Source organism: Pezoporus flaviventris, unplaced genomic scaffold (genome assembly GCF_033815535.1).
Source record: "Pezoporus flaviventris isolate CSIRO_AGI_PZ_B2104156 unplaced genomic scaffold, CSIRO_AGI_Pfla_v1 ptg000006l, whole genome shotgun sequence".
Classification (NCBI taxonomy): Eukaryota; Metazoa; Chordata; class Aves; order Psittaciformes; family Psittacidae; genus Pezoporus; species Pezoporus flaviventris.
Window position 1 is genome coordinate 14,460,764 of NW_026892554.1, and position 26,772 is coordinate 14,487,535.

The 26,772-nt window shown below is 36.6% G+C and overlaps 1 long non-coding RNA gene across 1 annotated transcript; it reads left to right on the forward strand.

The window, feature by feature from the left end:
* The first annotated feature begins 830 nt into the window (after positions 1 to 830).
* Positions 831 to 25,038, forward strand: LOC133266018 (uncharacterized). The gene is made up of 3 exons (XR_009742229.1): positions 831 to 1,331; positions 11,437 to 11,686; positions 24,955 to 25,038. It is a non-coding gene; the product is annotated as an uncharacterized LOC133266018 (long non-coding RNA).
* Positions 25,039 to 26,772: the final 1,734 nt, after the last annotated feature.

Sequence of the window (26,772 nt, forward strand, 5' to 3'; positions counted from 1 at the left end):
ATCCAAGAATGCTCCTGAGTTTAAATTTTCCCCTACTCATTTTTGCTGTCCATTCTACCCCGAATAAATAAATAAACCCCAAAATGTACAAACAAAAACCCACACTAAAACCCCACACAGTTCTTCATTTATTAGAATTTGAATTTCTGGTGAATTTTGAAGATAAATAATGGGAAAGCACTTATCCAAATTAATCTGTATCACTCAACTTTTTCAGCCCATAATTCTCAGAAGTTGCTGTTGGTGACATCTGCCATAGTTGCCATCAGGTATCCTCAATTAATTGACTATAGAGTCTCTGTCAAATTGAAGTTTTTTTCAGAAGAATAAATGAAGTGTCCTTGTGAACTTAAGCTCTAAAGATTTGATTACTGTGTTTAGCACGGAAAATATTGTGCTCGTTTTCCATATCATCTTTAGTCTTGAGATGCTTCCAGACTACTCTGGAATGTCAGAGAAGTGAAGAAAAAAAAAACAAAACAACATTAGTAATTAAGTAATTGCTGCTTAGTGATTATGCCATTAAATAATTTGGTTATTACAGTTTAGTAATTAAACAATTATTAAACTATGACATTCTGCCAAAGTAGGAGGAAAAAAGAAAGAGAAAGGAATAATCTTGGTATTTGGCAGAAAAGGAGAAAAAATATGGGAACTAGAGAGGGAAACTTACTTTAGATAGAAGTAAATGTGAAGTGAGATCTATAGTCCAGTTATTTGAAACACATTTTCGACTACTCACTGAGAGATCATTGCAGGTGTTTTTGTTCAAGCAAGATAAATATAAAAAGTATATTAAGATTACATGGTAAAACGTTGAAAAAGTGTGATATAATTAGAATCAACTCTGCACATATAATTAAATTCATGCATTCTGAAGGTGCATAATTGCATACTGTCTGTTCTGCAAGACCCCTACCTAGTTCTTGGAGAAATTTGTTTGAATATCAAGTTTTTGCATCATCCTACAAAGCCATAGGAGCAAAATAAGTTTATCGATGAGAATCAATAAGCATTCACAACTTCAAAACTCACAAATGAATGAAGGATAATAAGTAGCCCCCACAATTACAATAAAATAGTTCTTTCCAAGGTTCCTTTGGTTTGTAGACGATCATCTTGGCTAAGCTTAGTAGGTGGCCAATGGGAAAGGCCAAAAACTTTGTGTTGCAACAAATAATTGGTGACTAATTAAAGAAAAAAGTTCAATGAGATCTGAGAAAGCTCTTTAAAAAAGAAGAGACTGAAAACTCAGTGTGCTGTGATATAGGTGAACCATGTCTCTTTTGACATTAAGATGTGAGACTTCATAGACTGCATCAGCAGTGAAGGTGCCCTTCTAATGTTCCTCATGAGCCATGGAAATTATGTGGGATGTGCTCGGGTGGGGGGGCACATAAAACCAGGGATTCCTACCCTCCACATTTAATAATAGTCCTTGGCAGTTATCTTTGCAGTGAGCAAGTAGATACAGGCAATTAAAGAACATGCTCCTCCATGGTGTCCTTGCAAAAAGAAACACATGGGCAGATGCACTGGACAGGAAGATTTATATCTCCTGTAGGAGAAGGCAGTATGATGGAAGACATGCAGTACTTTCAAATGCAGTTTAAAAAACTGCAAGTTCTGGAGACACCAGATAGAATGAAGTACCATGAAGGAAGGCTGCTTTATATGTAAGAGGAAGTACTGATAAGGTAACGAGACATTTTAGCAGAGCCATGCCTGAAAATTTACAGAGAAAACTGCAAACATATGATATATTCTAAAAGAGAAACTTCGCAGAAGCTGATTACAGAGAACAATTGTATTTCATGCAGTTGGGCAGCATACAGGCACTGTTGGCTACAGTAGTAAAGCTGAGCTCGAAAGCTAACTAGTCTGAATTACTTCATCTTATATCAACTGGCCTGTGACTTAATTACTAAAGACACATTCCTTTTCCGTCTGTGAGTTATTGACAATAATCTCTCATCAGTTTCTGGTTTTTGTCTCAAAAGCATTGTCTGTGCCAGATAAGTCAGTTGCTTGCAAAATCCCTCTGTGGTCCAAAATGCTTCTATCCCAGTGGTCTGCTCCTCCACATCACCCTGTATCAACCAGTGATGAATTAGCAGATGATAGTTTATTTTTGAGAGGGCATACAGAAGTTTGTAAGGAAGTAGCAAAACCTGGTAGATGTATTGCTTACAAAGCCAGAGGGTATAACTTATTTCCAGTCTTCTCTGACTTTATATTGGTAGAGGGTTGAGTAAGTGAGAAATATGAATGCAACTATCAGGTTTGTTCTACTTATCAACCAGCAGGTGTTCATATTGTTCTTATTTTGCTTATCATGTTCAGGCATTTTGAGGCATGAGCTCCAGCTAAGCATGAGAAATTTGTAGTTGAGTAGGCAAAGTGGGGGCAAATTGGAAACCAAAGCATGTCTTCTGAAGTAGTAATAACTAAGACAAGCAAGTTGCAAGACAGCAGTTGCTTGCAATTGCTTCAGCTCAAGTGTTAACAAAAAAAGAAATAAAATCCTCATATTGATTCATAGAGATTAGAAAAATTAAAAAAAAAGGGCAAGTAAATGTCTATCTGTCATTGATTTCTGTAACCAGAAGGCTCAATATAATAATGCTCAAAATGGTCATCTGTTTCTCTCTTATGGAAAAAAAGCTTGGGACTGGGGAAGAAAAAAATCATCATATATCTATTGTCAGGTCTTTAAACAATGCATTGATGTCTGGAAAAGCTGGATGATTACTTTTCACCTCAGCAAGATGCATTTTAACTTGGTTCTTTTGGTTTTTAACAACAGACATCCATCCATGTGTAGGTAAAAGGCAGAAATTCCATCAAGGTTTTTAGCAACACAAATAGTTTGGTTGAACTGCTTTACTTTTCCATCTCAATACTGAAGAGCTAGACGGTGGGAAACAAGGAAATGTAGCTGATACTTTAGAAACCTTGCTGTGCAAGAAATGCAAAATACGTGCTTAAAGCATATAAACCACCTTAATTCTTACCATGAAATCATAAGACAAGTTAGTGTTTTATTCATTTGTAGTTACAGGCTGATTCGGATAACCTTTAACCATGCCATTAATGATTCACAAAATCAGATACACATTATAAATTACATTATGTTTGGATTAAGAATTTATAAGGACATTCTTGTAAATATTGCTATTGACATTCATCTTAGAAAATCCATTTTGTTATTAAGATGGCCTAACCAATTTTGTTAGATTGGAAGTCTTCACTTCCCCAACTCTCTCCACAAACAGAGACAAATGGGAGATAGTGGATATTTATATGCATTAACAAATTCACATTTCCTAACTGAAGCGGTGACAGGTGTCATCATAATTGTTTGCGCAAGCCTCCTACAAGTTTATAGGTTACATAAACATGGGGATCAGTTAAGTTGCACCAGAATGCAGATACCTCTGTCATAGAACTTGGGAGGTCAGCCTAACAATGCCAGGAGCATTCCAATTGAAGCAAAGTGCCACATACAAAGAAAGTTACAGGGAATTTAAATAGAGATCTTAAATTTACCTACACAGAAATGTAAGTGGATTACTAGGAGAACATAAAGTTATCAAACTTTTTTAGGAAAACAACTTTTACAGGCTAAAACTTTAAATTTCATCATACATCCCCTTCTGATCTGCTGATACTAAAATATCTCTTATGTAATTTTCAGGTTTGTGTTGATATTAAAAAATTGAACTTTGAGTATTCACTGTTGATTTAGTAAAAAAAGTTAATATTCGGCGAGTGGTTGAAGTGTAGAGAAGTTTATAGTATGTTCTGAGATATCTTGACCATAATCATGAAAAACAAGTTTTAGATGTGGCTTGAGTTTAACATAATGCTGCCTTATTATTAACCTTGAAGTTTATTTCATCAGAGTTACCTGGGGAGGCTGTGAAGTCCCCCTCACCGAAGATTTCTAGAGTAAGTTAAAACACGTCAGAAGCAGACTTGGTACATTTAATGCTATAAGCTACTGAAGGAAGTGCTATTAAACTACTATGGCAAGTACACTTAATGCTGATGGTTTTTTTAAAACCCTACTGAATGAGGACTCCATTTGAATGTAATCTGGGAGTCAGAGTGCAATTGTTGTATTCTGATTTTGTATGTCAGTAAAAACACAGCAGAGTGAGGAGGTCTTGCTCGTTAACACTGAAGTTATGGGTTTGTTTAAAATGATTTGTTATTCCTAGAGGCACTACACACATACAGCAAGTACCAACCTGCATGATATTGCAATTGGAGTTGCTGCCAAAATTTTGCTAGAATGGATATGTTCAGATGGGAAGCCTGTAACTATGAATGCACAAACAGATACTAAAAGAACATCTGCAAAACAAACACTGTTCAACACATGTATGATTTATTCAAGTATTCAAGCATTCCATAAGAAACGTTTGCAAAGTTGATTGCATTTAGTCTGCTGTGGTTTGTTGTTACAGTATCATACCTCCAGGAATTTGGCACAAGTATAAACAATAAGGGGTGAGCTAATCTGTTTATAACATGAAATTATAATGTTTGTTAGACATACATAACCTGTTTATGTTTTCCTTTTTGAGACAATATGAAAAGTCTAACATGCAACCCTGCAGAAAGTATAAGCTTCCAGTCCTTTAAACTTTAGAAGTATGCTTCTGTAAAATAAGATAAAAACCCAACCCAAACCATAAATTGTCTTTGTAACACTTCTAACTACCATCAAGCAGAATAATAGCAATTAAAAAAACAATAATTAACATCTCTAAGAGTCAGTGTCTCTTCAGTGTGCAGGTATTTCTCGTGTCAGCATTACTCAAACTATCAGATGAGAACACATGCTAAACTGCTTGGAGTTACAAGAAATGTTTGAATTGGATGAACTCTATCAGAGTCAAAATGGTCACAAATAGAGCTATTGCTATATACAAATCCAGTTTGTTTATTTGGATGCAAAAGAAAAATATTTCTTAAAAAAAAAAAAAAAAAAGGTTTAGTTTCCAGAAACTTTACTTAGTGACTTCAGGTTATAATAAAGTTAGTAGGTTAACATTAAGAAGTATCCCCTGAAATAGTTTAGTCTTCATTTAAGAAATCCATTTTAAAAAATTATATTATGTACATTGATTTAAATACTGGAAATGCTCTGGTTCTCAGATCAGACACAGGGAATACACCTTGCCTATTGGATTAATTTTTATCATTCACCTTGGAACAAATTCAATCCTAGCTGTCTGCTACTGTGTACTCCACATGGTAAAGAAAATCCAAGCAAATAACTACTTGGTTTAGCCTTTGTGTCCACTTCAACTCAATTAAGTAATTCAGTAGTAAAGAATATTGTTCCACTGGGTTGATGCCAGACATTGTTTTACTGGCAGAGCCTTAAATAGGAAAAGTGACATGATACCGACTCAATGTATGCTCCAGAGACTGTTGTTGAGAAATTACACTACTGGGTAAAGGTTCCAGTCATACTTTTCTGCTGGGAAAAGAGAAAAAAAAAAAGTCCTATAATGCTTCCTTTTGTTGCGATTTGTAAAACTTTATTAACTCATGCAATAGATTAGCCATTCTTCATAGAAAATCCCCCAAGCAAACCACGTTGTGCTGGGCAGACAAAAAGAGGGTAATTCCTACCAAAAAAGAAAGGACAAAAAGAAGTTAATTTAAACTTGTAGAAGTACAATGCCCCAATGTGGCTTTTAAACTATTGCAAACAGTACAAGAAGTAATAAATGATGCATCTGCTTTGAAATCAAAGTAACTTACGTTGTGTTGCAGTGAGTTGCTATTACAAAGATTTTAAAAATACCTGAAGAATAAACATAGAAACATATCAGCTCCTAAGCAATAAGTATTTTCTCATAATCCAAAAGAAAAGAACTAATAATACAGAAGTAAAGAAAATCTGTTAAAAGTAATATTCCCTTAGGATAATATTATTCAGAATTTCTGCTGAGTTATGAGCCACTCTGGGCAAATCACTGTAAGAAGAAAGTGACACACTTTCAGATTGTTAGATTTCTTTTATTCTTTACAAGTAATCTTCCATTTGCGTAGTGGCTTCTGTTCACAAAACTAGAACAGAAAGTGGTTTCTTGGCATTGTCATCACATATAGAAAATGTGTCCATGACTTCTGAGTGTGTCTGTGCCAGTAAGTGATTTTTATTTGTCAGATTGGCTGTCAAACTGAAACGAAAGAAAGTACTGGGATAACAAAACAGAAGACAATGGGGATTGCTGTTTTATCCACTAGCCAAGTAATTTACCGTCTGTAAGGGGAGACCCCATATTAGTCCTAGAATGAACACTTTCCATGGGTCTGATTTAATCAGAGTTTTGCAGAGTATTTGGGATGCTCTTCTCTGATTTAGCTCTTCCAGTTTAAGAATGTTAAATGTCTATGTGAATGGAGATTAAGAGCCAAGGGTGCCTCACCTCCCCAGTTCCTGGTTTACCCGCCAGTCTTGAGTCATTCTAACTTAGTGAATCAAAATGAGGTTTATTCCAAAATCCCTACTAATCTGAGTGAGCATATCTCCTCAAACAGGAGGGAGGTAAGCAGAGGTCTTCTTTGCCTAGTGCATTCTCCCACATGAATGCACTGGTGCTTGGACTTTTGGATGAAAGGCATCATCACTTCTACCTTCCTCTTCTTGCTTATGAATTTAGCTAATCATGTCCTAGAGTTCTGCATTCACACTGCTTTACAAAGTTTAGGAGCCATCAAAAGAAAGTGTTGGCATCTAAAACATGCTACTTATTTCATATGAATACTGTATCATTGCCTTCCCTTAAACTACATTTTTTGCCAGGTTCTATGGAGAGCAATCTTTAGGAGATCAACATTTTCTGTTCAGTTTTAGGAAGTTCATCTGTAGTGTATAAATGATAACTTTCAAATGGTAGAATTTTTTAAAACTATGGTTATAAGAAATGGTTATGCTGGTTTTTTTTTATCATAAGTTTTCTGATCCACTGCTATTTATAAAGTCTGAAACTCTCCCAACAGCCCTCATATCTACACAGCTATTTCCTTTTTGCCTCAATATTCAGCAGACTCAGATTGTTTATCTTTCCTTCAGGCTCCCTCATGTTAGGTATACAGTGTTCTTACCTGAAATTACTGTACTTGCTGAAGAAAACTTATGAAACAAAGTTGTGAGCAGTAACTCTAAAACAGAGTTAATATTTTCAAGGCTCTCCATCGTGTCCAGATTCTTGAACACTAAATTCACTAAAATTTAGCCAGTTTGTAGTTCTCCTGCCAAATGACAAAACAGAATGCATGCTTCCTACCTGGACATGTTTGTACTTCAATCAAAATGCAAACTCCATCTGAATACCATGGTGATGCATACTTCATTGGTGTTAATATTGTGAGGCAGACAAGTCAGTCATTTGCTGTGCAACATTTCAGGTGTTCTAAACAGCTTGACTGAAAATCAGTGGGGTGGAGGTATCAGAAAATCATATAAAGAAAATAATTTCTCATTTTATCCTGTACATTTGAATGGTAGTATTAACATGACATAAAATGTGGAAGGAATGTCTGTAAGTAATGGATTTTTAACAACATGTCATTTCTTAAAGATTAAACTTACATTTGGCTTCTTAGAGGTATTTAGCCTAGTTTACTGAGGAAAGGAGATTTGTGCAGTCATAGCGTATATGCGCCCCATTAATAGGATGAGCACAAAGGCGGATTTAAGACAAATTTGATAAAAGATACACCTTTAAAGTTATTAAGAGTTTTAAAATTTTGTAAAAATAACTGCTGGGTAGAGAGCGCCCATACTGAGAGCTAGAACGAAGAAACATTCTGTCCAGGAGAGAGGTGAGAAATGCCACAACTGTGTCTTCCATCACAGAATCATAGAATAGTTAGGGTTGGCAAGGACCTTAAGATCATCTAGTTCCAACCCTACTGCCATAGGCAGGGACACATCACACTAAACCATGCCACCCAAGGCTCTGTCCAACCTGGCCTTGAACACTGCCAGGGATGGAGCATTCACAACTTCCGTGGGCAACCCATTCCAGTGCCTCACCACCCTAACAGTAAAGGACTTCTTCCTTATATCCAATCTAAACTTCCCCTGTTTAAGTTTTAACCTATTTGCAAGCAAGAGCCAGGTTTCATTTGTTGTGATGCTTGCTGACCTGAGTTAACAAAGGGAAAGTACTGTTATTATCCCAGTAATTCCTGGACTCCGAGGATATGCCAAGGATGGCACATGAGCAGTCAGAGTCTGAGTTGGCTCTTGAAGCACAGCTAGAGTCCCATTGACAGTGTATGTCGTTCTATCAGCTGTGACATTTACTAGCAGTTTATCACAAACAGAATTATTCTGCTGACTTGTGTATTATCTTTCTGCATCCTGCAAGTATTTTTTAAATAATAATTAGTCTTAATTCTCAAACTAGAATTTACAGCATATGGAAGAGAGATGGAAGATACCACTTCTGTGCTAGCCTCACTTCAAGTTGATTATCTTTGTTCTCTTTCCTTTTTTTCATTTCCCATAGCACTCCATTTCCTCTTAATATACCCTGTCATTGTCCCATTGTGTAAGTGCATAAAAATAGTGAAAATATCCATTAATTTCTCACTTCAGATTCTGTGTCTGGCCAGTGTTACTTTTCATGCCAACTAAAGATGATAATTTCTGTGGTATAGACCCACATAATGGGCTGGTAGCAATAGAGACCAGCATGGCACAAGAGCCTGTAGCAACAAAGGATTGTAGAGCTAAACCTTAAATTACAGAGAGAGTTACAGGAGAGTGAAGTTATGACAGATGGTTTTTTGATCTTTTGAGTGATGATATACAGGGATAAATTGGAATTTTGTGATTAACAGTGTTGCATTGGTACCAGCTGAAAATTTCTGTGGCCTGGGACCACAGAAATGCCATTCTGATGTAACAACAGCTGAAAAATAAATCTAATTGTATGAACAAGCAGTATTAAATGATAAATAACAATGCTGTGGCAACTGAAAACATCCTAACAGGCAATACAAGTAAGCAGAGGCTGCAGAGAATTGTTTCAGGGATCTTGAGCATAACATTCTGCAGCCCACGGATTACTCAGACCTGGTTTTATATGCTTGCAGCAGATATTTGCAGGGTGATTTCCTTAACTGTGCTGACATGTTAGTACAAATTTATGTGCAGTACAGAAATAATTTTTCTAGGCGTTAAATGTCTAGCAAGACATCGAAGCCCTAAACAGTTGGTGTTTTGTAGTTAATTTCATTGTCACAGGCAAAAGACCTCAGACGAGTAGTTTTGTCTAGTGTCCCACTTCCAATATATGGTTTCACTGAGAAGAATCAGTCAACTGCTCTGCTTTTATTTAGACAGGTGGAGTACAGGTATTGGACTTCTACAACGAACAGATGCTTATCTGAATTTGACAGAATTTTTTTAAGCTGTATTTTTTCATGTTTTCTAAGCTCATGTGGACACTGTGCATACCCTTAACTGCAAGACAGGATTACTCACCAGATCTGCCAGTCCCCAGAATTAGTTTTTGAAAAGGCCATGTATGTACAAGTCAGTAAAAAACAGCTCATACCTTTGAAGGTTCGAGACAGTTTAATATTTTACTTTTCAGGAAAGAGAATTATGTAATCTCAGGAAACAGTGGTATGTAGAGACTAGTGATATGTAAAGGCAACCTCCTGTTCAGAATTATTATTTTAGAGAAGACTTTCACATAGTGCTGCAACTTCAGTTACCAGCATTGACAAAAGGTTAATTTGGAAATACAATAGTCTTCTGAAAGTTAACCATGTGGAATGGACTTATACATTTAACAACACATTTTGCTGCTTTCAGTATATGCTATGTGGACTAAAGCTGCAACTTTCAGTTTGATGAAATCCAAGTTAGCTATAAAATGCCAATACCCTAACAAAATATATACTAAATGCACCTGCAAAAGGTGATGCATTAATTATAAACAGTCTCTAGTGGCTTAAGCTACAGGACTGCTCTTTTAGTTCAGTAGCAAAGCACTCACTTGGGAAACTTGCAGTATAATTTTAGAGCAGCTTCTCAGATGAGTTTTCTATTTCAACAGCTAATTGAAAGCAATTTGCAGAAGCAGCCACGTTCATTCACATTGTTCATCACTTGCTGATCTAGAATAGGGGAAGAGATCCTGCTCCCAAGGAATCATATATCTAGCTAATTCATGTAGAGTATTTTCAATTTATTGTTATTTTGGAGAGGAATTAAATGTATCCACCTGATAAACTTACCCTTTTAAACATCAGAAATATTTAAAACAATATACTTGCAAAGTCCAAACCAGATATTCTTGTGTCCCTTGACAGAACATAGCTTCCTCGCCATATATAAATCCAATATTGCACTAATTGGATTAAAACAAATAAATTAAATTTTACTAATTTCTACTGTAGCATATTAAAGTGAATTTAAGTAAGAAAAGTTTCTGCAGTGTCTTCTCCCAGATATTTACTGTTTTGGTTGCATTTCAGTAATTTTCCTTTAAAAGTGACACTGATCATAGATGGCTAACATTGCTCTGAAATCTTCAATAGCATTGTAAATCAGAAGCCAGCTAAACTTACTGAAAAATCTTATGGAAAAAGCAGAAACTTGATAAATTAAAATCCTGTCTGAAGTGGAGTGAGTGAAGCAACTAAATTAAGCTACTAGAAATTAAGGCAGATTCAGAATCGCAATAGTTCTGATGACATCAATCTTGAATTATGTTTTTCTTTTATGAACTATTCCATATAGATGTAGGCCAAAGCATTTTCAGAAATTTTCGTGGTGAAAACCCCACAATTCAGTAATCTTTCTGGCTAACTACTTTTTTCATCAGTCCTAAAGAAGTCAGGCATCTGTAGGTAGCACACTGCAACTTGATTCCATTTCCCAATTCCCAGTAGTTAACAATCAATGCTAAGAACACCCTGCACCCGATTTCCACACTTTTGTGAAAAACAGTGTCTTGATTAGACTTCATGATCCTTGGGCAGTGTGGTCAAGGATGAGGTGTCGCTGCCCATGGCTGGGGGGTAGGAACTAGATAATTTTAAGGTCCTATCCAACCCAAAGCATTCTGTGATTCGAGAAATACTTTAATTCTTTCACCATTTTCAAGAAAACCACCTCTCCAATGCAAACATTAGGCTTGGTTCCTGATTACTCTTGTTGGACTCTCTTGGAAAGCTTATTGAGAAAGTGAGTGTATGAGAACTTTAAGGAACACTTTTTGAAATAAGTTGTCTTCTTGACTAGTGGAAGGGTTAGATGCTATCCTGGCTGCATAGAGGTCAGCTGGACACAACCTCAAAATGAGGCTGAAGAACACACTGAGGAAGAAGGGCCTCATTTAATGAGGGAAAAAGGCTTAAAAATGGCCTTGTGTTTTTTGTCTGTAGTGATCAAGATACAGAAGAATAAGAAATGGCTGTATTTCTGGAAGCTAGAGCACAGCAGATAGCTGGTCTGTGACAGAACCTAACAGAGGTGCGGGAAGATATACAAGATGAAAATCAGCTGCTGCAGCAGCAGTCCCAGATGGACTGTTACAGTTTACAGAGCAATCAGGACTATAGGAACCAGTGACTGACACCCTGCCACTGACCTAATCTTCTGTGGAGCTGAGAACAACTGGCAGCAGAAAATAAGGTGGGTAGTTCATTGTTGATTAGGTAGTGCTCTTGCTTTTGCTACACGAGATGAACCATGTATTTCCCTTTGCTTCAGCAACTCACAAATAACTTCATGTTCTTTTTTACCAATATATGATGTTACATATTCTTAATGCAGCTTACCTCTCTGGTTGCTGCCAGTTTATTTCTGTCGTATGAGTAACTTTGTTGGTCTCACCAGAAAATCTGACTTAGTCATGAACTTCCCCTTCCCACAGCTGGGTTAACATTGGTGGAGCTTTATCTGTAACACAACCCTAAGTACATTGCAGGCTCTGCATATCTGCTTATGAGCAGTGACTGTTTTGGGCTGCTGTTCTATTTTTATATCTTGCTTATATCAAAATACCACACTGATTTGCCACATTGTTGAAGTGCCCAATAAAATTTTAAATTCAACTATTGCAACCATACCACCAACCTAGAATGAGCTCTTTCAGAGGGGAAAGCTTACCTTACGAGCCATAAAGTACTTGTCCATCTTTTTCATTCCATCACCTTGTAAACAAAAATCTCTGTTTCTTACACTCTTTTCAAAACCATCAATGCCAAGTGAATAATCTAGGAGGCTTTCCACCCTGTGTTCTTCAACTAACAGGTATTTTATAATCTTCATCCAGTGGTTTACCATATAAAAAAAAAGGTTGCACTACATGATTCTTAAAGACTTTACTGTTTTGTACTATTCCATTTCAAATTAGAATATTTTGTTATATACCTTTGGCCGAGTCTGACCTTCCTCTGAGAACATTAGGAAAGTCTGTTGAGAATGGTGAGCAAAGAACCCAGAATACTCTGAGGGGTGTTACAATCTGCAAGAAAAATACTGCATATAGTAAAATACTAAATCATAAACGTCCTTTATGTTGGTGAACACCAACCAAAATCTAAATGGTCTTCAATTTTAGGGTGTAATCAAACCGATCATTTTGTACCAGTATATCTTGGAACAATAAGTGGACTTTAATAAAAAGAAAATGGAGAAAGACTTTTTTCATGGGTGTTCATGTATAAAGAACAAAAAAGACTGTGTGGAGATCTTGAGAATACCACTTGCAGACCTATGACTGCATCAGGAATTCAATCCCATCTGTATGCTCTAAGACAAAGAGACTAAGGTCTCTTTGCTACAGGTACATTTTATATTTTACAATACTAAGGAGGATAACAATACAGTGTGCAACAAGGGCACATTCCCATTAAATATTTAGAATTCTGTCATATGTCATAATAACAACATAGAAGTAACAAATGACAACAACTCCATGCTGATGAAAACTACTAATAAAGTATTAAAAGCTGTTAAGAGGAAGCCATTGCTTGAAAACAACTAGAGGGAGAAAAAGGATGCACTTGCAATAATTTCTAAATATTTGTTCCCCTTTGTTTTTTGGTTTCCTATTGCAGTGTTAGGAAAAGAGCAGAAATTCCTGAATGCTAAACTCTCCTTAATATTAAAAAAATATAATAATTGATCTCTCTCATGTTCTCTCATCTATAAAATTGAAATATTACTGCTTTTATAGGTTCAGGGTGGTCTTCATCAGAAGTGATAAACCTTAGTACAACCCCTTAGTTTGCAGTGATGCCCCTTAGGTTTTGCACTGAGTCAGAGCCTGACACAAATAAGAGCAGCTCTAATGCTATTCCATTTGAAGCAATGGGATACAACTCTTTGGCTCTGTAGCTGTTACCACGTCATGAGATTGGAACTCTTCATAACAAATTGGACAGTACTAACAGTGAGAGCTACATCCCCAGCAGGCTCTGGCAAACAATGTATTTGAGCTTTTCAGACAGTTTTTAAAGGTTTAGCCAGAGATCCTGACAAGCAATACAGAGCTGCAAAGCTATGTCCACTGTTTGGCAGCACCTACATGGGAGAAAGGGAGCAGGATCTGAAAGACGTGCAGGAATGTCAGTGAACTCTCCACCATGTCAGCCCTTCAAGATTTGTTTGTTCTGTGCAGTCAGATCAGAGCAACGCAGACAGGCTAAGGCTGGGTTTCACAAGTATTGAGTAATACTGGTTATAACTTTGGATGACAAAATCTTGTCCATTTTCTGTTTCTGAAGAAAATAGATACAGAAGCACTAGCAAACACATGACTACTTTCTAGGTAATCTTTCTACTAGCAGATAGTTTTTATTGTGAGATATCCAATGGATTTTACACTGTGTGAACAAGTTGTGGACAATGGACAAATTTCGTCCATACTTTACTTCTTTGACTTCTTCAATCTGGAATACCAGTATTTCCAGATTAGCATTTTGTATCTGAACTTTAGCAAAAGAACTAAAACCAGTTAAGATCCTTTATATTAAATAATGAATTATACCCAGTGTGAATTTGATGTGCTGCTGCTGCACAGAGATGTCTACAAGTAATGACTCATTGAATACTATCCATAACACATTTTTCTATCATATTCCTTAGTCTGCATATGTAGATGGTGTGGATTTCTATTTAGAGTATTTTTTTTATGTTCACTTGATTTGCTTAATATGAGAGAAACTATTTTTAAATTTAAGATTTGCTGAATAGGCTCTAAATCTCTTACACTCTCAACCAAAAAAACTGATAGTCTTAGATACTCATGGCATGTTAAATAGCTGTTAGATTATGGTCCTCAGGGACAAGCCAAGACATCCTCTCCTTAGCAATATGTTAATGTCCCACAAGCTTTTTGAGTAGTGTAAGAATTTCAAATACCTACTCTCAGCATTTGATCTGTTGATTGATCTGGTTATGCCTCTGAGTGGCATCAGACTGATCAAATATAGCGATGGAAGATTTATAAATGCTTGTGTAACATAGCAAAAAGACTTCCTAAGAAACAGGCTAAATCTTTGGGCCAGCATAGGCAAAGCTCCAATAATATGGCCGAGAAACCGCCAATTAGTTTAGTTACTAATCAACTGTATGCTGTTAGTTGTAGGTGCTAAAAACAGAACTCCTGCTAGAAAAAAAACTAGATGAGAAACACTAATGCAGCACAGAGCCTGTTTTCAAAGTAGGTGTTTCAAAATATCTTCAAGATATGTTGTATCTTCCTTTATCACCTGCTTAATGCAAGATAGAACCGAGTGTTTCACGCTGGGATTTATAATCTCTGTGGACCGTACCATGGTATCAAAGATTAAGTCAGCTACCATCTGCTCCATTTTATGCAAAATGGATGTGGCCCTTGAACTTCTGGCAGTTTTCCAATTCAATCCTCCATGCAGATTTCTAACACTTCTGCTTTACAGGATATCCTATTTTCAGCTGAGACAGTAAAATTTTACTGTTCCTAGTCAACTATCTGTTGACCACGTGGACTGTGACACGGTGGGGCAGAAAGGTATCTACTCTTGGCATTTTTTTAAACACTTAGGAGAATGTCCTGAAACATACATATGCACACTTTCATTATAATGAAATAAATTCTTTCTTTACCACCAGGTTTTTGCAGGTGTTACAGGACTGCTTTGTTATTAGGTTTTACTCTTTTAACCTTTGATTATTATTTTTTTTTTAATATACAAATGCTGTTGCACTGTTAACTTAAAGACTAAAGGCTTAAAAAGATGATTAATGTACAATTCAAGCAAGAAGCCTGATGCAAGCAAACATTTTAGCAAAGTCAGCCATATCATTGCAGTGAACGAATTTTCTAATTTTGATTTTATGGAAGACTTGCAGAATTTCAGTTATTTTTCAAGATATCACTCAACTTCAATAATGTGAAAGTTGAATTGTCAATATCTCTTAAAAATCTTAGTTAGGCAGTTATATTTTCCTATTTGTCTTCATGCTGACATTTTATTACCTGAGGCTGAGGTAATACTTTGTAGTTACTGTTAGAAAGAAGCTTGTGGTATATATATATCTCTTCAAAGATTCCAGATGTGGCAGAATGCTGTGGCTCTCTGCTCAGAATGTACTGCAAATTAAAATTGTGTTTGTTCCATTTCAAGTACATGAAACATGCTATTGGCCTTTGATAGCATATAGAAAAATAACTTGTGCTTGGTTTTGCATTTGTTACAAATAAGCAATAGATTATTTTTCCAAAACTCACATGCTGATCTGTCTGTAATACACAGTCTTTTATTCTAAAATGTTGGAGCAGAACATGAAGTATAACTCCAAAAAGGCATAATTCTTTAAAATTATGTTTTTGAATTTTATTACTTACTATCAGGAAAGACAGGAATTAAGAATACTAAGCATACAAAGGTGAAATTAATTCACCTTTTGAACCCTTGATGTGCACATATTTAGGATTTGATCCTAGTAGTCCTAAACAGTTTATCAAATCCAGGGGCCCATTCGTATTCAGATAAAGTCAGTGATAGCCGGGGTTTCTTATCTTCAAAGGAGGGAACTCAGAATCTCAATACAAAGAAAAACTCCATACACCTGATAAGAACTGTAAATCTTCCCTTTGAAGACTGACACTATGAAGGATTTCTGCTTAGAAAAGCCAGAGCAATATTTTTAAGTAACAGTGTCTGGACTTAGATGTCACACCCTAAAAAATGCAAATATTTTGATGAGTATGCTAGAAAGTAGAATTTATGGGAACTAAAGCAGTTACTATAGCAGGCTCAACTAGAACAGTAGCAATGCTGGAAGTGGCAGTCTAAACAGAACTCCCATGGTTACTGGCATTTTCAATTTGTTGTCATTTCACTCTCATCATAGAGGCCTTTCTGTCACAGTGACTACTGATAAAAGAGCCCACAGCACTCCTGCAATAGTGACTCCTGGTTTGAAGGACTGATGGCTTTTTAAAGACATTTGGAGTTTAGCTCCGTATGATGGATTTCAGCATGATGCCAAGATTTTAATTTTGGAGTGCATTAAACAAAAAACGCAACCAAATAAAGCAAAGTATTAGCTATACTACAGGTATTTCCCCTCTTTTCAATTTTTTTTTGCAGAACAGTTACTTTTCAGACTATGATCCAAACTGACAACCAAAATTCTAAGACTCACATAGGTCTAGGTGTCTATTTACTGTCATGTCTCTCAAATGCTGTTAGTCTATTGTCTCTTTGTTAACTGTTAAGAAGTCTGTAAATGCTGTGGGGCATGGCATGGCACATAATTTGTCTGCAGGACAAGTAAAAGACGGTGTGCTTCTTTTTCTGTATACTTGTTAGATCCTGGAACTGAAAGGGGTGCAATGGAAAGCATTTGGGAAGATTCCAAGGAGACTGTATAATTTTCCTCTAATGTTATCCTCCTGCTATCTTGTTCACTTCCAAATTGTGCAGTTTTGTCCTTTAAATTTTTTCTCGACTTCCTTCCAATAAATGTTTGAACCCACAGGACAATTTTGAAAATGTTCATCTTCAAAGTTACTATCTGAACTTACTTTAAAGGGGAACATGGCTGGCAAACACAACAGAGGAGTTATTTTTCCCCTATAATGATTTAGCCTTTGATGCATAGACAGATGGTCATGATCTCCTCCTCCTCCGCCCATGGATTTTTCTAAAATGACACCCAAGTTTTTCTTGGCAGCAGTTAGAAAGTCTGGCAAACAGCTCACTTCAGCTCCAATTATATTGACCACATTAATGCAAAAGATCAGCAAATGAAATGTTCCATATTCATTTGGAAGAGATGAATTAAAATTTGCAACGAAATAAGATAAACACAAATCAGAAACAAATGCCAGCTACTTATGTCCACCCTTATATCTCAGGATTTACTGTGGCCCATTTTTTTCACTAAGAATGAATTCTTTTTGAAGGCATAGGGTGTTAACTGTCTGATAGTACTTAAGGCAGTAGCACTTAATAGAATGAGATTTCTGAGAATGCCTTCTTAGGCAGAATAACATGCATTTGCTTTGAGTTTTTAAAGGAATACTAGAGAATAACACTTTCCCTCCATGCTCCTGGGACACCAACTCTTCAGATGAATGTTATCTCTAGATTTATTATCAAAGCTTTTCACACTTGTCTGTGCTTGTCAGACTCTCCTGGGCACAGGAAAAGGAACCAGGAATGTGACTAATTCTCTATTCACTGGCTTCTAGCTAAATATTTTTTCCAAGGCTGTACCTACCATTCAAGGTATGTTTCTTTTATAAGGCAAAATCTTGCTGCCAATTCTTTTTCCACCCAGTTACAGGTACCTTCTTGTTGGTACTGTGGGCTGCGGCAACTGCACGTTAGCTCCTGTCTGTCAGTAACTGGTGGCCAGGTTAGTACTTTTCTACCAGTATATGGGCCATTGCAAATAGCTTTACCTGTGGCAGCTAAATAATGTCCTCTAGGAGAAGGTATAACTTTAGACAGTTACATTCAAATTATTTATTCACCATCTCTGTAGAAGGGGCAGTAGGTAGAATGTGTTTAGCATCTGCTGTATATGTATTTATGTAAATTTTCTACTGAAACATAAATATCAACAAGTTATGTAAGAGGTGTACTCTTGCAATGACAATTTGTTGTTCTGCCCAGACACCCAGACCATCTCTAATTCTGAGGCAGATTCATTGATGTAAATAATATAAAATGAATTCTGATGAAGGTGTTCACAGTTCTGAGCTATCTAAATGAAATTCCTAATTCTTAGGTACTAAGCTATCAGACCAAAGACTTCTGATCATTCTGTTTGGCAGAAAAATCCTGTGTTTATATAACTATGTTTAGAACAATTTGATGTGGGCAGTTGTATCCTAATTTCTAGCATTTGTATTTATGCGCACCAATGCAAATTTAGGAATCAGACCTCGTAGTTCAGGTCTCTAAATATTTTAAGGGAATGTCCAGCGCTGAATCATAGACAACAGGATTTCAAATGACGTCTTAAACCTAAAGCATGTTCAGTCCTACTTTTTCATCAATTCTTTATCTTTGCCATAAATATCACACCCTCCTACGCTGTATATATTCATTACACAGCTGCAACTCCTCCTCTGAGCTAGCTAACACAGCTGTAGCTATAGAGTGCAGACCAGATGGCCAGTCAAAACCCTGCTTCCTATTGTCTGCAAAACACAAGAACTATTGCAAATAATCTCTGCTTCTAGGCCCATACCTTGTGTGTTTTAATTAACACAGCCATTCTTTCCTTAGTCAAAAACTGGCCTGTATCACACATTCAACACCATCATACTTCCTTAAGGACTTCTTGTACTGTTTGATTAGCATCCTCAACTCATCAACTCATTTTTTCCTTCTTTTTTTAATTTTTTTTTCAGTAGAAAGGTTTACTTTTAAAACATAGTCCTTGTCACGTTTTAGCCATGCTGTGCAAAGGAGTTCTCCTGTGCATTGCCTCCTAAAGATTTGGCTATTTCAGCAAAATAACAAAAAAGGAAACAAAGCTCTTTTTTCTTTCCACACCTTACACGGTAACATATACATGATGAAATTATATACATATTAGGAGCAAATTCAGAAATGAGGAATTTTACAGATAGCACTGGTCTTACAGTATGAAACAGTTTTGGCTGTTACTCTATAGGAGTCAGCCATCAACTTGAGTCAGCTGTCAAGACTCATGAAGGGGGATAGTGGCAACAGTGGTCTGTAAAAGAAATGGATAAAAGAGCTTGCTATGCTGAAAAGATAAGGAAGGGGATCATTTTTCTGGTGGGGTATAGGGAGGAGAGGTCTTGGTATATTAATGCCTCATGTAACTTTACACAGATAGGGCTGGCTAAACACATACTTTGTTAGAGCCTTTATTAAGCCTTTAGAGGCTGTTAGAGCCTTTATTAGGTAATACGTACAATTAATTCCAGTGTCATAGGAATAGCATTAAAAATTAAAGAACAATTATTTGCTTAAAAATTCTGGGGTTTTGTTGCTTGTTTTTTTTTCTTAGAACTGTTACCCACTGAAAGGAGTTTGAATGGCATATTGAAAGGTAAAAAAAAAATTACAATCTGCTTGCTTTTGAAAGCTTAACATCAAAATGTGTACTTTTCTGCATCTACCTTTTTAAGTGAGCTATTTTGTTTTCAAATTCTTTGTCAAACAAGCCCATTCTTCTCAGTCAGTGCAGCTGAGGCCTCTCTCTACAAATGTTTAACTCCACAATCTGTGCAAGTTTCATTGCTAATAATCTAATCACATTTCATGAGTCCAACCAGTCCTAGTATAAACCTGATTTTCATGGCGTCTCTGCTTTACTTGTTCCATATAAACTCAGTCCCCTCATCATTTTAAAGTATTAATCATTTCAAAGTTCAGTTGTTGCTAACCCCTGTGCTCAGCAGTTCTTACACTGTTCATTTGAAGGGGAGCCAAACATTTGCGTATGTGTAGCTTTTGAAAAGGGGAGAAATATTCCAACACATCTGAATGACACTTAATCTCTAATATTTAGAGGGAGACTAATTTTAAACTGTGTTTAATGTACAAAACCAAAGAATGTTTTCAACCTGAATACTTGTGATTTTTCTCACTCTTTAAATTCCCCTTTCATATACCAGTAACACCTACAAATGCTGTGCGGAAAGCAGCAGATAGTGTTTGCACTCAGGACATTTGAAAGAGTAAAAACATCCTGCTAGTTCCAAAGAGAATCTTCTCAGCAACATCTCTCTCTTGTGAAACTCCTGCAGCTTTATAGACTGGTTTGAGTTAACAACACCTGCCTGTTCAAGACCAGAGGGGAAGATGTGCCAGTGCAGAAAGATGCTGGTAGACAGTTCTGTTGTTTGCTTTTTAGGTTTCTCATTTTCGCTATTAGGCTATGAATCTCTAGCAGCTTCGTACTCTTAAGTGATCATGAGGCCTTGCCCTGCTGAATCAATTACAGTTACCCAATCTCAAAGTAAAAGTCATAAATCTCATGATGGCTTCATTAAAGAAGGTGGTCTAATTACAGAATCACAATAGTTGAGGTTGGAAGACACCTAAATTGTATATAGTCCAATGCCCCTTTTCAAGCAGGGTCAGCTAGAGCAGGTTGCCCAGTGCCATGTCTCCAAGAATGCAGACTCCCCACTCTTAACAACCTGTTCCAGCATTCAGACACCCTCAAAGTAAAGTGTTTTCTTATGCTTACATGGAATTTAATGTGTTTCAGCTTGTGCCCACTGCCTATTGTCCTGTCACTGAGCACCAGTGACGAGAGTCTGGCTATGCTCTGCTTAAAAAAATTGAAAGATACATTCCCGATCCTTTTGAAATGTAATTGTTTAATAGTATCTGGAAATACTATCTACCTCCAAAATCACATAAACATGGGTAAGAAATGATGGGATAAACATTCTGTCATGATTACAGGAAGAAACTTCAAGCTGACCATCCTCAGCACTGCTTAGCAGTTCTGTAGTAAATCAACAACTGATGAAGAGTAGCATGAAAGATAGTTACCAGCAAGACAGAAATCTTCCTTGTGCCCAGGACAAAGGCACTCCTCAGTGCAAGAACTGCAAGAAATGTGGTTACAATGGGTGCAGAATTCTTTGCTGTAGCGAATGTCTGCTAGGTAGGAAGGCAAGAGAAACTGGAAGAGTTTTACAAATTATCTGCTGTTGCAGTTATGCTTTGGCTATAACAGATGTCAGCAACCTGGGGAATGCTCTAATCCTTCCTACTCAGCAGTGACACAGAGGACCAGGGTCACCCTCACCACCCTGCCCTAGGGTGCTGTAGTCACTACCCCCATTAAGATTGGCAGTTATAGGTGGTAAGCCATTGCATCCTGTTTCACTTATTTTATCCTTGCTGTCAGCCCTGTTTCTGGTCTTTCCTTACTGGCTGAGGAGTACAAAGAATTCAGAAGCCTGGAGAATCACTCTCTGAAATTCTTACTTCTACTCTGTGAAACGCTATGAAGACCTGTGTAATGCAGCTAAAGTGGCATTTAGTGATCTTGCTCTGACTAGTCTTAACTGAAAAGTGCCCTTTTTATTCCAAGATGGTTTTATTATGCAACAAAGGTAAATTAAACAGCTGCGAGGTTTAAATGGTGCAAAACCTAAATACTTGATGCCACACATAGTTCTGATACTTACATTCTGAAATGTAAGTCTTTAAAAAAACCTGGCAGACTTCACAATCATAAAGCCACTGCTCAAAGAGCTTAAAAAAGATCTGCAGTTTTATATGAACCCTTGCTTGTATCCAAGAATTATCAGATTTTTCTGTCAGGAAGCCCAGCTCTTTTTTTCTTTTTTTCTTTTTCTTTTTTTTTACATAAAAAGGTCTGATTAGAAGTGATATATTTTATGATTTACTAAAAAAAGTATATAATCTTCATGAAAATAAGGATTGCCAATGCTATCTTAAAGAGTTCAGGAAGATACTGTGCAAGCTTCCCCCATGCAGTGCTGCCAATTGATTTCAGTTCTAGCTTGAAAAACACCTGCTATTTTAGCCTTGGGCCTCTCCTTCCAGTATTTTTATGGCTTAGACAAATATATGCCACATTTAGAATCAAGTCCTCAAGTCCTCTTTTCTAGAAAGCACAACTTACATTGATGCTCATGAATCACAGTAGGGGAGGGCTGCAGTTGGTTTTCAGTTGTCAATAATATTCACATGCAGACTCTCATGATCTTACAGTGTGATCTGTGTAGTGTGCAATTTCAAATTAACCCTGAAAAAATAATGGTTATATCACTTTTACAAACCCTTCATACTTCAGAGTGTGAAGGTCAAAACTAAAGGAATGCCTCATAGTATTATCCCCACTTACACGAATTAGAGACTTCTTGTGTTCTTGTCCTGCTTATTTAGGCTATTCTCTAGATGAAAGAGTTTGAATTATACAGTAGGATCATAATGATACACACAGCCTCATAGAGCCTTCTAGATTGAAGTAACTGAAGCCCAACACAGTCTTATTTTCATGTCCAAGTTAGCTGCTGTGATTTGTTGTGTGTCCCCGTCCCCTCCCTGCCCGTAACAATTCAGTAAGTGACTAATTCTATGTATAACCATGCATGTATGAAATAGAGCACCCACTTGTCTAATGCAAAGCATGTGTGCCTAGAACAGGCTACAAATTCAGGTAGATACCTAAACCTTTTAGGCTGTTGAAGACAATGTAGTTGCTTTAATGTACAGTAAATGAGAGACTGAGACTGGGGCTACTAGAACTACCAACTATTCATTGATCTTGCATTATGGATAAAGGTATAGTGGCAAACTCCACTGTTGCTCAAAGTATAATTGCACATTAGCAGTGATAATGTTTGTGTCATAGATGAATGTTGACACCATTGAAGCTCTTGGCAGAGTTGAGGCAGGGAAAGAATTCTTCTATCCTGGTGACGGCAGCAAAGCAGCACATTTAATACAGACTTCTAGCTCCAAGAGATACAACAAACATTATTCTGAACAAAATGCTTTTGGCAGACTTACTTAACAATAAACCTTAGTGTCAATACGTCTGATGTTTGACATGCTCTTGCATTTAATATGCTGTAGGAAAAATGGCACCTCATAAAATGACAACTCATTCCTAACACTTCACTGATAAATGACTTAGTGAGACTTACTTTGTATAGATGCAAAAGTCTTGCTTAGCATGTAACACTTCAAAACATGTTTGAGAAGTTGAGGAACGGATGGACAAGGTAAGCTCTGAAAGGTAATGCAAATAGCTTCATGTTTTATAAAATCCCGCAATGTTTGTTCTGTTCTCTCACAACAAAATGGGAATGGGTTAAGATTTGGTTAATGGCCCAGATTGGTCTCAGTCATGAAAAACACATTTCTTGCAGTAAGTATTTTCCAGTAATTGTCCCATTGCTTATATTTTAAGATAAAATGGACATATGTGTGTTTATTATAACAGTTGTCATTTATATAAAAGTAATATCTCAAGCCCAGAAAGGGCATATCAGTCTGGCTGCAACTTACCCTTCCATCATAAGATGAGTGAAGACTTGAGTTACTTAATTACAGGCTTTCCACATTTTGAACACTACAGGAATTCTTTCCATAGTGTCTCTCTTTAGGAGCGCAGTTTAAGCACTATGTCAGGGAACAGCAAGAGCAGGTTGCTCCCTAAGGGAAGTTGAGCTGGCAGCTGAGGGGTGACCACAGTGCAGACTAGGCAAGGACCTTACCAACAGGACACCAGATACAGGCGAGCAGAGTGGCAACAGCAACAGGCCCGTATCAGTGGTCCAGTGGCCATTAGGCAAGACAGGGTCTTTGTAAGTTCTTGAGGGGCTAACAGATATAGTTAAGAAAATTAAATCATACAATACAGGAAATATGTCCCTGAGTATATTGCTTCAAAACTGGAAAATATTTTTGCTCATTGCCTCATCTGTTTAATTTTTGCCTTCATTGGCTTTTACAAATGTATTTAGCCTTGTGAATTGTTCTGGGATGGAATTTGTATACAGTATTTATTCTATTATACTGATTTATGCTCAGTGAGTGGGATCTTTTATTTTACAAAATTAAACTATAACATTGTGGTATTCTTAATGTAGTATCTCTAAAGAAACAACTCCTTTTAATCTTCACACAATACATACATAATGCCCATAGGAATAATTCATAAAAATAAATCACATTGACACATTCCGTGGTATCTTGAAAGGCCCTGCAGGGTGGCAGTGGCAGCAGCCACTTTTATTTAGCATGTGTCTGTTCCCCCAAAAGCTTTCTGTCCTAGTTTTAATTTGGCTTTACATCATGCTAAACAAATTGTTTTAATTTTTTTCTGCATTTGGGAGACTATCTGATGTTTCATTGCTAACCTTTCCAAAAGCTGACTGTAGGTCAGAGGCATCATCATTCTATCCTCTATGAGAAAGTTCTATATACCTATAGCGGGTTTTCATGTACAATTTTTCTGCTGGTGTGAGGGCTTATAAGAAATGTTAAACTAACTAGTATGAAAAATCATAGGATCATAGGGTAGTTCATGTTGGAAGGCACTTCACAAGGTTGACAAATCAAAAGATACATGGGGATGACTACCTATCCTAAGAACAGCAGACCTAAGTCAGACAAAGAAGGCGGCACTGAGCAGGTCGCAAGACCATTATCATGAATATCATGATATAAAGGTAACAGTTCTGGTATTCTTTTGTGTCATGGCAGTTAGAATTGTTTACATACCAAAGTATCACTGTTTATTATTAACTGTCAGCCTGAAAAGCAGTCCCAAAGGAAACTTTTCTTGTCTCAAGAAAGCTTTTATAGGCTTCTTAAAACTGTGGTCTTATCAATCAAAATAAAGTCTCTCCTATGGAAAATAAAAGCTTGAGACCTCTTTTTCAGAGTTAAGCTTTAACTATTCTATGGCCTTCCTCCCAGACTTGCATCTGTGCTACATATTATAGTTCTGGACCTCTTAACCCTCTACTGTCCTGTTTGGGTATTGTGTATCCTGTAATGGAGAGGTGAAAAATAAGTTCTGAAAATGTGAAATTCAAGTAAGTAATGACTCACAGTAAACATCTATAATGTTCGATTTTATTTATAAGCTACAAATGCCAAGTAGCTGTAAAATTTACTATAAAGGAATTTTCCTCTTTATTTGGAGTTGTCCAAGACAACCTCACAGACAAAGAGGTAAACAACTCTTATTTTTAGATATACATACCTCATGCTATTTTACCATTCCAGTTTAAACACCATAAATGCGATATACACACAAACAGCCGCAGCATAAAACCAAAAATACCCCACAAATAACACCTCTCCCCAGCAAGCAGGTCTCACTTCACTGATATTCTAATAATTCCTTTTTTGTTATTTGATTTAGGGAGAGTTTCAAGGCTATATTGATACTGAGTTGCAACATATGTTTTGCAGTGTTTTTAAAATATCAGGTAGAAGGTGTAACCATAGAAACTGTTTCCTATTGAAATTACATATTTTAAAACATGCTCAGAGAAACATAGAAATTGGGTGAGTAGAAATTTACATAGAAAAAGCAAGTTAAATTTGTGGCTTCTGTATACAACTGCTAGGAAATGCAGGCCATGTATTCTAGTAATACTTTTAGAGGCAGTAATTTTAAATTTCTCATAGAGTTTGAAAGTATATTTAAAGAAGTTGTAGGACAGTGTGTCTTTAAATCTTTGGGTATGAAATAGCAATAATGAGGGTTTTTCTAGATGAACATTATTAGCTTTTTAAAATGAAGGTAATATATCCCTAGTGGTAACTTCTCTAAATTACCTTTTTCTGTGTACATCTATCCTACAATCCAAAATTAAAATACAGTCATATAGATATGCAGGATGTTACCCACTCCTAGTTTTAAATGTTAAATTACTTAAAACCTTTTTTTACTATGTGTTTCATTTGAAGATCTTATAGTTTAGTTCTTTTTGGCAGCCTTTTAAGAGAGGTTATCGTCTACTCTTATTTTAGATATGAGGCAACTGAGATAAAGAAAATTAAACTGACCTATACAGAGTGACTTGATTATTTGCAGAGTTGAAAGCCCAGAGAGAAAATCATAGCTCCACTGAAAAGAAACCTAAAACTTTGAGATGGTTCAGGAGGGCAAGATTCTGCTGCAAGTCCTCTATTTGTGTTGTTAAAATATTTTCCCTAATGTTAAAAGTAAGAACAGGGTTTGTAATGTTACAGGGTTTGTAGTATTTAAAGCTAAGAAGTGGAAGACAGCATTCAAACTTATTTCTTCAACAGTAGCCTTTCAGAAACTTTAGCTGAGTCTGACAAAGAAAAGATTTGCAAACTGTGCCATAATTCTTGCCTGCAAGAGATAAAAGTATGCTCTGAACTTCAGCTTCGGCTCAGCAACCCCTCAATTTTCAGTTCTGAGCCAGGACCCTGATGGCAATGCAGCTGCTCAGGTCTCTAATAACCATCACTTCAATCACTATCAACAATGAATGTAAACTTTGGAACTGCCTTGAGCTATACAACTAATCTGAATTTTTTGTGCATTTGAAAAATAGGAGATTAATACAAAATAATGTTAGAAAGAGAACTCTCTTGACTTTGAAATCACCATTTTTCTTATGCAACTTAATGAAAAATTTCCACATGTAATATGAATTATTTTGACAGGCTGTGACGTTTGTGCTGGAGATACTACTGAAGGGACGCTAGACAGGCTATACTTTGGTTCTCCTTTGAAGCTAGTAGGTTCATTTC